The sequence below is a fragment of the Canis aureus genome, chromosome 14 (genome assembly GCF_053574225.1).
Source record: "Canis aureus isolate CA01 chromosome 14, VMU_Caureus_v.1.0, whole genome shotgun sequence".
NCBI lineage: Eukaryota > Metazoa > Chordata > Mammalia > Carnivora > Canidae > Canis > Canis aureus.
The window spans coordinates 23,057,404-23,067,459 of NC_135624.1; the positions used below are offsets into that span (position 1 = coordinate 23,057,404).

Sequence of the window (10,056 nt, forward strand, 5' to 3'; positions counted from 1 at the left end):
TGTACTAAGCCCTCTTCAGGTGCTGTCTCCTCTAATCCTCACAAAATCCTCCAAAACGAATCAGTCTTAGCTGCAGATAAAGAAACCAGCATTTTAAAACATAAAAGGTCTAACTTTGTAGTATACAGCTAGGGGGTGGCTGAGTGCAGAATTGAATCAAGTTGGTTTAAGAATAAAGTCTGTGTTCTTAGTCACCTGTCCAGTGCTAACTGAGGAAGGATCAAAAACCATTTTCTAATTAACCATCACTCAAAATAGACAAAGAGAATTCCATGAAATAAATTATATTATGAAGATGGAAGAAAAGGTTATAGCATGTCTGGAAGAGTGCATTAGAAAGGTATTTATGAAGATATTGGCTGTTGATGAGAGGCAGAGTGAGGCAGGGTTACCAATATAGAGGGGACAGTTCAAACAATTGAGTGGGGACAAGACAGCCTGATAGCAAATTATCTGGTGTGACTACACTTGGGGCTTTAAATGCAGATGTGTGCAGAGGTTTGACAGAGGATAAAAATGACTAAAGCTGGTTCATGCAAGAGCCATAGGGAATGACACAGTCTGCAGAGAATTGGAGAGGCTGTAGCTATCCAAAGAGGACAGCGGCCTCTTGGTGATACCTGAGAACATTGTCACATGAAAATGAAGACCTAGTGGTGCCAGAAATTCTGAAATTTTTGAGAAAGGCAGAATCCTAGATTTTCATGTGCTTCCTTCTGATTTTGAAGCGTGGACAACTCACAACATTTTCTCTTTTTTTTAAAGATTTTATTTATTTATTCATGAGAGACACAGAGAGTAGAGAGAGAGAGACAGAGAGGTAAAGACACAAGCAGAGGGAGAAGCAGGCTCCATGCAGGGAGCCTGATGTGGGACACGATCCCGGGACTCCAGGATCATGCCCTGGGCTGAAGGTGGTGCTAAACCGCTGAGCCACCCAGGCTGTCCCAACATTTTCAATAGTATCAACTCAATCAAAATATTTTAGAAGCAATCTAGTCTAGAGACTGTCAGGTTGCTTTTTCTGAACTTGAGTATGGGCAACTGAATAGTCAGTTAGTTCCAGACTGCAGAGGACACTGAATGCCAAGCTAAAGACTGATCTTAAATTGTGAAGCAGAGAGAAACAGCACTTGAAGGTTTTTCAGGAGGAGTGGTATGAAGGTTGGAGCACGATTGTCTTGACAGCAGTCCACAAATGCCTAGTGGATGAGAGAAAGAGCCAACATGATGGCCAGGTTTGCAGACATTACATCAGTAGGGTAGCTGCATGAAATTGAAACATTAATAATTGTGAGTTGCCAAATAACAGCTTTCTATCAGCATTATCACCTATTTAATTCTACTTTTCAGAGTACATTAACAAAGAAAAAAGGAAAAAATAAACTTACCTAAGGATGGGACATTACACTTTGAGGGATGCTTCCTAAATTTCAACATAGCTTATCAAAGAATATGGCTGCTCTTGATCTCCAAAGTCCTATGATGCATTTTCTACCTCCTCCTCCTCTCTTGGCTTGATGTACCTTCCCAGTTGGACTCTCCTCTCAAGCTATATCTTGGTATTAATATCCCAGCCAGACTGTGAAAATTGATCAAGGAGAGGCCCATTCTCTCTACTTAACACTCCTTATGAGAAACTGAGATACAAGAAAGAAGAAGGATTGACCACATCAAAGTATCTCACACACACATAAGATGAGATTTTAAAGTCAGGCCCAGAAGGTTTAAGCAGTTTTCTAAAATGGAACATGCCAGTTTTCTTTATACAGTTTTATGCCTTACTATCTATACTATTCCAGGCACAATAAGAAATTAAAATATGAGTAAGACAAAACCCCTGCTTCACAAGGAGCATGTAGTTTAATTATTTGATTGTTTATCAGTGACATTATGGTATGGGAATAAAGTAGTGCAAGGTGAAAAGTGATACACTTCATGATGGAGACTAGATAAAGCTCCTATGCTTTTCAGTGGAGGGAGAGATTAAATATATTAAGGAGAATTAGGGAAATCTTTAAGTAAAAAAGCGATATATATTTTTTTATTGGAGTTCAGTTTGCCAACATATAGCATAACACCCAGTGCTCATCCCATCAAGTGCCCCCCTCAGTGCCTGTCACCCAGTCACCCCCACCCCTAGTTCGTTTCCCAGAGTTAGGAGTCTCTCATGTTCTGTCTCCCTCTCTGATATTTCTCACTCATTTTTTTCTCCTTTCCCCTTTATTCCCTTTCACTATTTTTTATATTCCCCAAATGAATGAGACCATGTAATATTTGTCCTTAAAAACGATATTAAAGACCAGCTTTGAAAAAGAATTAGGAATATCATGAAAAGAAACACTGTGGAGCTAACAGCATTCCCAATAGAAAGAAAAGTGTAAGTGTGAGATCAGAGGAGGTAATGTTTAGGGAATGTTCAGCTTGTCAGAAATATAAGAGATGTAGTAAATAGAATTGGGAAATAAGTTGCAAAGATAGGGCGGGGCCCTAAAGTCTGCTCAAATTTTTTGATTTTGCAGACATGTAAAACCCTTAAATTACTCTGTTCAGAAAAGTAATAAAAGAGAGGCTGGACTTTGGGAATACTAACCCCATGCTAACTTTAATAGGGCTGCCCAAAGTGTGTTGTAAGTACCATTGGTGGTATACCAGATGATCTCTGGTGGTTCATGAATGTTTATTTAATAGATCCATATCTATTTTAATGTAAGCCCACCGAGTTACCAGGGTATTTATATGTAAAAATAAGAATTGAGAAAGAATGAGATCCTCACCATTGGAATGGCTAAATTCTAAAGGTTTGAGAATGCAGAGAACCCTGAAATTCAACCCTCCTGCCTTCCCCTCAACCCATCCCCAAATGCCACCCAGAACCACTCCTATTTGGTCCCTCTTACCTGAAGAAATAGCTGCTTTCTTACAAGGGAAAACAAAACTGCTTCTCTCTTTTAATATTTCCCCTCATATCCCATTCCTTATTGTGGTTTGACATGCCTTTGTGGAACTTCCAGTCTATTGGGGGAGACACACAATAAATAAAGAAATGTGAAAGAAATGTAAAATTGCCACAAAATAAGACATACTCAGGGAATAGTACAGTGATTTCAGATATAAGAAAAATTGCCTCAGTCATAGAGACAGGGAAATGTTTCTTGAGGAAATGACCTTGAACTGAGGTCTGAAACCTGAAGATTGAACAGAAAGTTAGGAATAAAATTTGGAAGAGCCCTACTTATAGGGCAAACAGCCTGTGAAAGCCCTCATGAAGATCAGCCAGGGTAATTAAAAACTAGAAGATGTTCACTGTGGCTGGTGTGGAACAAGCAAGATAGTGTGTTGGGAAAACTGAAGAGGTAGATGGGTAGAGCATGCCTGCACAGGGTTTAAAGACTATGTTAAGAGATTTTTACTGCTCATTTTTAAAATTAATTTTTGGTTAATTTTAATTTTTAATATTTAGTAGCAACATTTTATTTATTCTTTTTTATTTTTTTATAAATTTATTTTTTATTGATGTTTAATTTGCCAACATATAGAATAACACCCAGTGCTCATCCCGTCAAGTGCCCCCCTCAATACCCATCACCCAGTCACCCCACCCCCCGCCCACCCCCTTTCCACCACCCCTAGTTCATTTCCCAGAGTTAGGAGTCTTCATGTTCTGTCTCCCTTTCTGATATTTCCCACTCATTTTTTTCTTCTTTTCCCTTTATTCCCTTTCACTATTTTTTATATTTCCTAAATGAATGAGACCATATAATGTTTGTCCTTCTCCGACTGACTTACTTCACTCAGCATAATACCCTCCAGTTCCATCCACGTCGAAGTAAATGGTGGGTATTTGTCATTTCTAATGGCTGAGGAATATTCCATTGTATACATAGACCACAGCTTCTTTATCCATTCATCTCTCGATGGACACCGAGGCTCCTTCCACAATTTGTTTTGTATGGTTTACTTCTACTTGCAGTTTTCTCTTTATGATAATGAAAATGTCATTTTATGTAAATTAATGACATTAAAATGATGAATCTATTTAAATAAAAATGTGAGTTCACAAAATTCCTGCAGGTGACATATGAATGACTGATATTTGGAAACATAAAACTGTGGCTTAACTGTTTGGTCAAATGATGACATCACCACTGTAGGACCAAAAGTCTGGAGGATATATCTCAGGCCAATTCTAGCATTGGGCATTGTTTGTCTAAGGCCAAACTCTGTTACAATGTCTATGCAATATTCTCTGCCCTTTTGTGACATGAACTCATATTAAACTTTTATGTTCCAAGTACAGTGATATATCTTCTTTTGTTTTAGACACAATGTCCAACGTGCACCATGGGTGGTCATCAATATCTCAGCTCTTCCAAAGCATAAACTTTGGCCATTGCTCACATGGAACAAGATATGAGATTAGGAACCAGAACAACAGTGATCCAGACATCATCATTTTGATAGCAATTGTATTCCATGCTAAGAAATTCTGAGGTTTACATTGGCAACTTAGAAACTTCCTCTGAAGCCATGACTTTGACATGAAGAAAAATTCTATGAAAGCTCTTGCTTTTTTGGTATATGGATGATTAGAGCTTGAGAAAAACAAGGTTTGTCTAATCTCAGCTCATCCAATTTACACAGGAAACACCTGAAACTCAGGGAAATGACTTACCCAAAGCCACATGGATCCTCATGTCCTGCCTCAATCTTTTGTCTCCCGTCATGTCAGGCAAGAAGAGTGCTAACAGAACCAAAGAAGGGGGGTTGGAATGTGCATTATGGTAAGGCTTGTATGGAATCACAATCAGCAGACTTTTGCTGCTCACAGGATTCTGTGCTCCATAGTACGTATACAATGGACCACTGTGTTTGGCCCATGCTTGGTACTATTTAAAACACGGGGATAACCTCCTGGCTCCAAAAGTAGTGGACAAAAACAAGAGCATGCAGAAGGGAAAGATTTGCTTGTCTTCTGTTTCTGAATCGCGTGTGCATTTGGCTATTTCTACTATCCACCTATTGCCATTCAAACCAAATTTCATCTTGACAAAGGATGGCTCATAGAAAAGACATCTGGCTCTACTCATTAATTATGGAGGGCTCCTTTAAGGAATAATATTTATTTTTGGGAAGAAACTTCATTTGCTTCCCAAGATGCAAATGATGTGGTCATTTAGGCTAAGCAGCAAAATATGTTTCCTGTTTTAAAAGAGTGGAGCAGAAGAGAGAGTCCTTTGAGATTTTTTTCTCTCTATGATGAATTTAGATCACTTATCGCATGAATTATGATGCAGACACAACCAGATTCCTGTGGCAGGAAGGGACTAGGAATTGGTTTTTCCCAGGAGCAGTCTTTTGTCCTGGAACAGAGAGCTCTAGCTTTATCACAGCGTCAATTATTTAATTATTCTATTTTAGGGTCCTTTTTCTTAAACAGGAAATTTCTGAGATATAATTGCATCCAATATAGTATGTAACCAGGAAAAGACACACTAGTAATGTGTGATAATGACAAAGAAACATTTCTTTGTAACAATGTGAAATAAAATTAATGAAGTGGATGACTCATATTAAAAAAAGAATTCTTTGTGCAACTAAAGAAATTACTGCAGTTTGTCTTAATTCATAAGCTCTCCTAGTGCATTAAAAAGAGGCCCTCATGTTCTAAATCTGTTTACAAACAACTATGCATCCAATAAAACTGAACAGTAGGGAGATTTCTACACTTTTCCATTTGGATGCAAGCATACTATATTTTCTCCAAGCCTCTTCACTTCACTCTGAGAGCCAGTCTGTAAAAACTATTTGACCACTGGGCTGATCCAACCAAGGAGGAGACTTGCACCCCCATCTCCACCTCTTCTTCCTGACTGCCCTTGCAGGAGGCCATACACATTTCATAGTCTAATTTTGCCTGTGTTCTGGCAGCTGCTCAAAGGGAGAAGCATTAGCATTAAACGGGCAGCTGACATTTTGGAAGATGATTTCCTTTGTCTGTTTTGAATACAGAATAAGGTTAGTACCATTTTTAAGGGTTACAGTGATCAACATCTGTTTTGGCCCCAGGAACGCCTAGATCAGTGGATCCAAATCCTAATTTCTCCACTTATTACCTGTATGATTATGGGTAACATACTTAGCATCTCTGAGTCTCTGTGTTTTTCATTCATAAAAATAGAAGTCATTGCTCCCTTTCCAACATTTTTCTGAAATTTAAACGGAATAAAATAATGAATAAGTAGCTAGGGAAATTTGGGAACATTATAGTTGTATAACAATTAATAGTTATTGTTTCAATTTAAAAATGTTTCCTAAATTCCAAAATTTTCATTCCTGATGATAATAATTTACTTTTGTATTCTCAACAGCACCTAACAAAGTGCTTTTGCACAAAATTATGGTTCAATAAGCATTTGTTGCATTCAATTCAATTCCCAAGTCTGAATGAGCAATAAAACTGACACATGCTGTGTCTGCCAGGAAATACACTGGCAAGGCTCAGATTGTTCACATGTGTTAGTTGGAAATGGTCTAAGAGGAGAGAGAAGCCAGGCCTTTAAAAACAGCACTTTGGAAACTATCCAGCAATCAGCTTCACTTATCTTGCAGAAAAGCACAAGGAAGGAGACTCTGTTTCTGAGCTTTTCAGTAGCCTTCATTAAAACCAATGTCCAGAGAGGCTGGTCAAGAGTGTGTTCTGTAGAGCAACTGGTTCTTGTAAGTCTAACTTACTTTTTATCATGAGTAAAAAAGCAGAGTCAAGAAAAGTACTCTCTTTCAATGAAGTAATAATCAATGCAAAGGGTTACTATAAATACATGAAAATAATAACTGTTACCGATATTTTAAAAATAAACAGAACACAAATATCTAAACAAGTGTATTAGGACTGATAAAGTACCTGAATGCTTTAGGGGCTGGTAGGAAACAAATGGTGTTCTCAAAATGAATTTTTGAAGATGGTTTAACACAATATAGGGAAACCACAAGTTGATAACATAATGTCCCCGAGATAGTAACATCAAAGTGCTGTTGTCACCTTAAACCAGTGGTAATGTGAAGCTGGTGTGCGTCACGCAGAGAGGGTTACCTTGACCAGAGCTGTGAGTTTCAGTGGAGGGATATAGTCAACCTCTCAACAATCATTCAACAAAATGGTTCAATCAGAGGGGAATACCCTAATCTCACTTCCCTTCCTCTAATTTCTGCCAGTGTTCCCATTGGAGCCAGATAGCAAAGATACCCATTGATGTAATCTATACAAGGGTGCAGAACAGGGAGGAGAAAATGGGGTGCAGGTTTGGAGGGACAAACTAGTTAGTTATTGAATCACCTTTCAAACTAGTCTTACTGTACAATTCAAAGTGGCTTGAGGGGATGTTGTAGACAGAATGTTTGTGTCCCCCCAAAATTCGTATGTTGAAACTTAACCTCCAATGGGATGGTATTTGGAGTGAGGCCTTTGGGAGGTGATCAGGTCACAAGAGGATTAATGCCCTTGTAGAAGATACCCCAGAGAGCTTCCTTGCTCCTTTCACCATGTGAAGATAGAGAGAAGATGGCCATTTATGAACCAGACATTGAATCTGCCAGTACTTTGGATCTGCAACTTCCCAGCCTCTAGAACTATGAGAAATAAAAATGCTTGCTAATTATAAACCATCAATTTTATGATATTTCATAATAGCAGCATGAATGGGTAAAGCCATGGATATTAACTGCTCCCCTTTAAAATGAAAATGAACTTCTTTGGAGCTCTAGTGTATTTTCTTTTCCTTCTACTACCTTAACTCCTCCTCATCACCAATACTATACCCACCCGCTACACCGCCAAACATGCATTTCCAATAGTTATTACCCATGCTTAGTTGACCAAGTTGGAATTCCTCCCTGGTATAAGTTGGCATCATGTCCATATTTGTGAGTATAGGGTAGATGCCATCTGCCCATTCTTCTTTTGCTACACATAGGCATAAGCTATGGTGAAGGGAAGGGATCATTAAATAAAAACTACTTTGGTGAATGGATAGAATGTGATTTAACAATATATGGTCAGTCTTTATGAATGTACTGCATAGTAATAACACTATTTTATAGCCTTGTACAGTTCATAAAATGCTATTCATGTTTGCCCCATTTCTAAGATATGAAAAACCAAACTCCAAGAGATTAAGTGGCTGCTGCAAGGTCATAGAATTTCTGTGTGGAAAACAAGGAACCTAAAACTACATCCAAGGTATGCAAATCCAGACCTATATCCACTGTACATATTAGTGTGCTGTAAATATTGGTGAGGATGGCTGAGCATTTTCCTGCCATCTCCAAAATCTCTCACCTTCATGTTTCTATTTCCTTGAAGACTCCTATTAAATTGACAATGCTGTCAGAAAGGGAAGACTTTATATGGATTGTTAGTGTGTCGGATTTGTCTTCTAGAATCATTTTACAGAAGCAAATGGTACACAGGACTGTTAAGTTTGCATGAAAGCAAATTAAAAATAAATCAGTCAGAAAATCCTTAACAGCCATGAAACAACATTGTATCCAGATAAATTGGGGAGTTTTTATCAATAAAACCAAAGATGAGCAACTCATCCTGGTTTGTCTGGGACATTTGGGCTTTAGCATTGAAAGTCCCACATCCTAGAAAATCCTGCAGACCTGGGTAAACAGGGATAGTTGGTCACCCTACAGTAAAACCCTACATTAATTATTCACTATCTAGAGAGCATTGCTTTCATGAAGTAATCATAACCACTTCTGCCTACATTTTCTTGGCCAACATATATCACATGGATACTCCTGGGTTTAATAAAGTAGAGATAACATAATCATTCTACTGGGAGCAGCAAAATTAGACTGTTTGGCCAAGAGTAATACAATCCACCATAACTGGTAATTAGTATATCTAATGATCCAACCTAGAAGGAACAGAGGAAGCATGGAAAGCCTTCAGGGCACTAACTTCCACTTGTCATGGAGGTATCAGTGGTTAGTCACCTGCATTCTTTAAGTTTTTACCAAAGTTTAGATTTGGACTTTAGAACTAGAGGAGGCCTCAGAGAATGGCTTAGCCCTCTGGTGATGGACTGGTAAAGTGTGACTATCATTGTCTTAAAAATGAGGCATCTGATGCCTAAGTGATTGGATCCTTCAGGTGTTCCAGATAGGAAGTGGTTGAAGAAAGGCCCAATCCTTTGTCTTATAATCCTTCTTCCTTCTCTCTTTACTGCTCATGGATTGGAATTTGGCTCAAGATTTTTTGATAACTGTCCAATTGTTATTCAACAAGCTTCATTTTTAAAGTGAGGCCAGCAATATCAACTCTCGTAAAAGTAAATGCCTCAAATTATAACATTCCAAGTAAAACTTTGTTTTCTTGGCTTACTTTTCTTAATTATTCCATTAATTTTAAATGTGAAAACATAATTATATCATTGGATTCATCTCCTAGATAGTATAGGAAACAATCCCCCAAAAGAAATGATATCAACCAATGTCTTGATACAATAATTGGTCTTGGACATAAAATTGATTATTAGACATTACATGAATATTTTGTTTAGGTGTCTCCACTTTTTTATTGAAAGAAAAAGAAAAAAACCCTCTCCAAATTGTACTGCCTTGAACTAGATCCAGAGTAATAATGAGAAACTTAGAGGTGGTCAGGACATATGGTACAGAAAACTGTTATGAGTTTCTAAAATTAAGGGATCTGAAGGCCAGAGAAGAAAGGCCACTCTTCCATTCTCTTGGCTAGATCTTCAAGCCAAAGTAAAATGACATGCTTACATATTTGACCTTTAGTGTCATCCAAGTACAATGAACGATATTTTCAAAGAGAATAGCTAACCCATGTCATTCTTAAATTAGTTTATTTCCTTTTTGATCAATTTGGAAGTCAGAATGAGCCAGCAGGACTAGGGACAAACCATGTACTAATAACACTCTCCAAAGTCTTTGCTGACTAATGTATTACTAATTCTTATAGCCTTTTACCTGCTCTAATTGATTCTTTGTGCTAGTCTTCTTTTTAAAATTCCCTTGCAAAGA

General features: G+C 37.9%; 1 long non-coding RNA gene across 1 annotated transcript; it reads right to left on the minus strand.

Moving 5' to 3' along the window:
* Positions 1–796: 796 nt before the first annotated feature.
* Positions 797–4,759, minus strand: LOC144283250 (uncharacterized). Its single transcript, XR_013351682.1, has 5 exons — positions 4,676–4,759; positions 3,790–3,979; positions 2,901–3,015; positions 1,392–1,640; positions 797–1,266 (listed from the first exon to the last, which is right to left on the minus strand). It is a non-coding gene; the product is annotated as an uncharacterized LOC144283250 (long non-coding RNA).
* Positions 4,760–10,056: the final 5,297 nt, after the last annotated feature.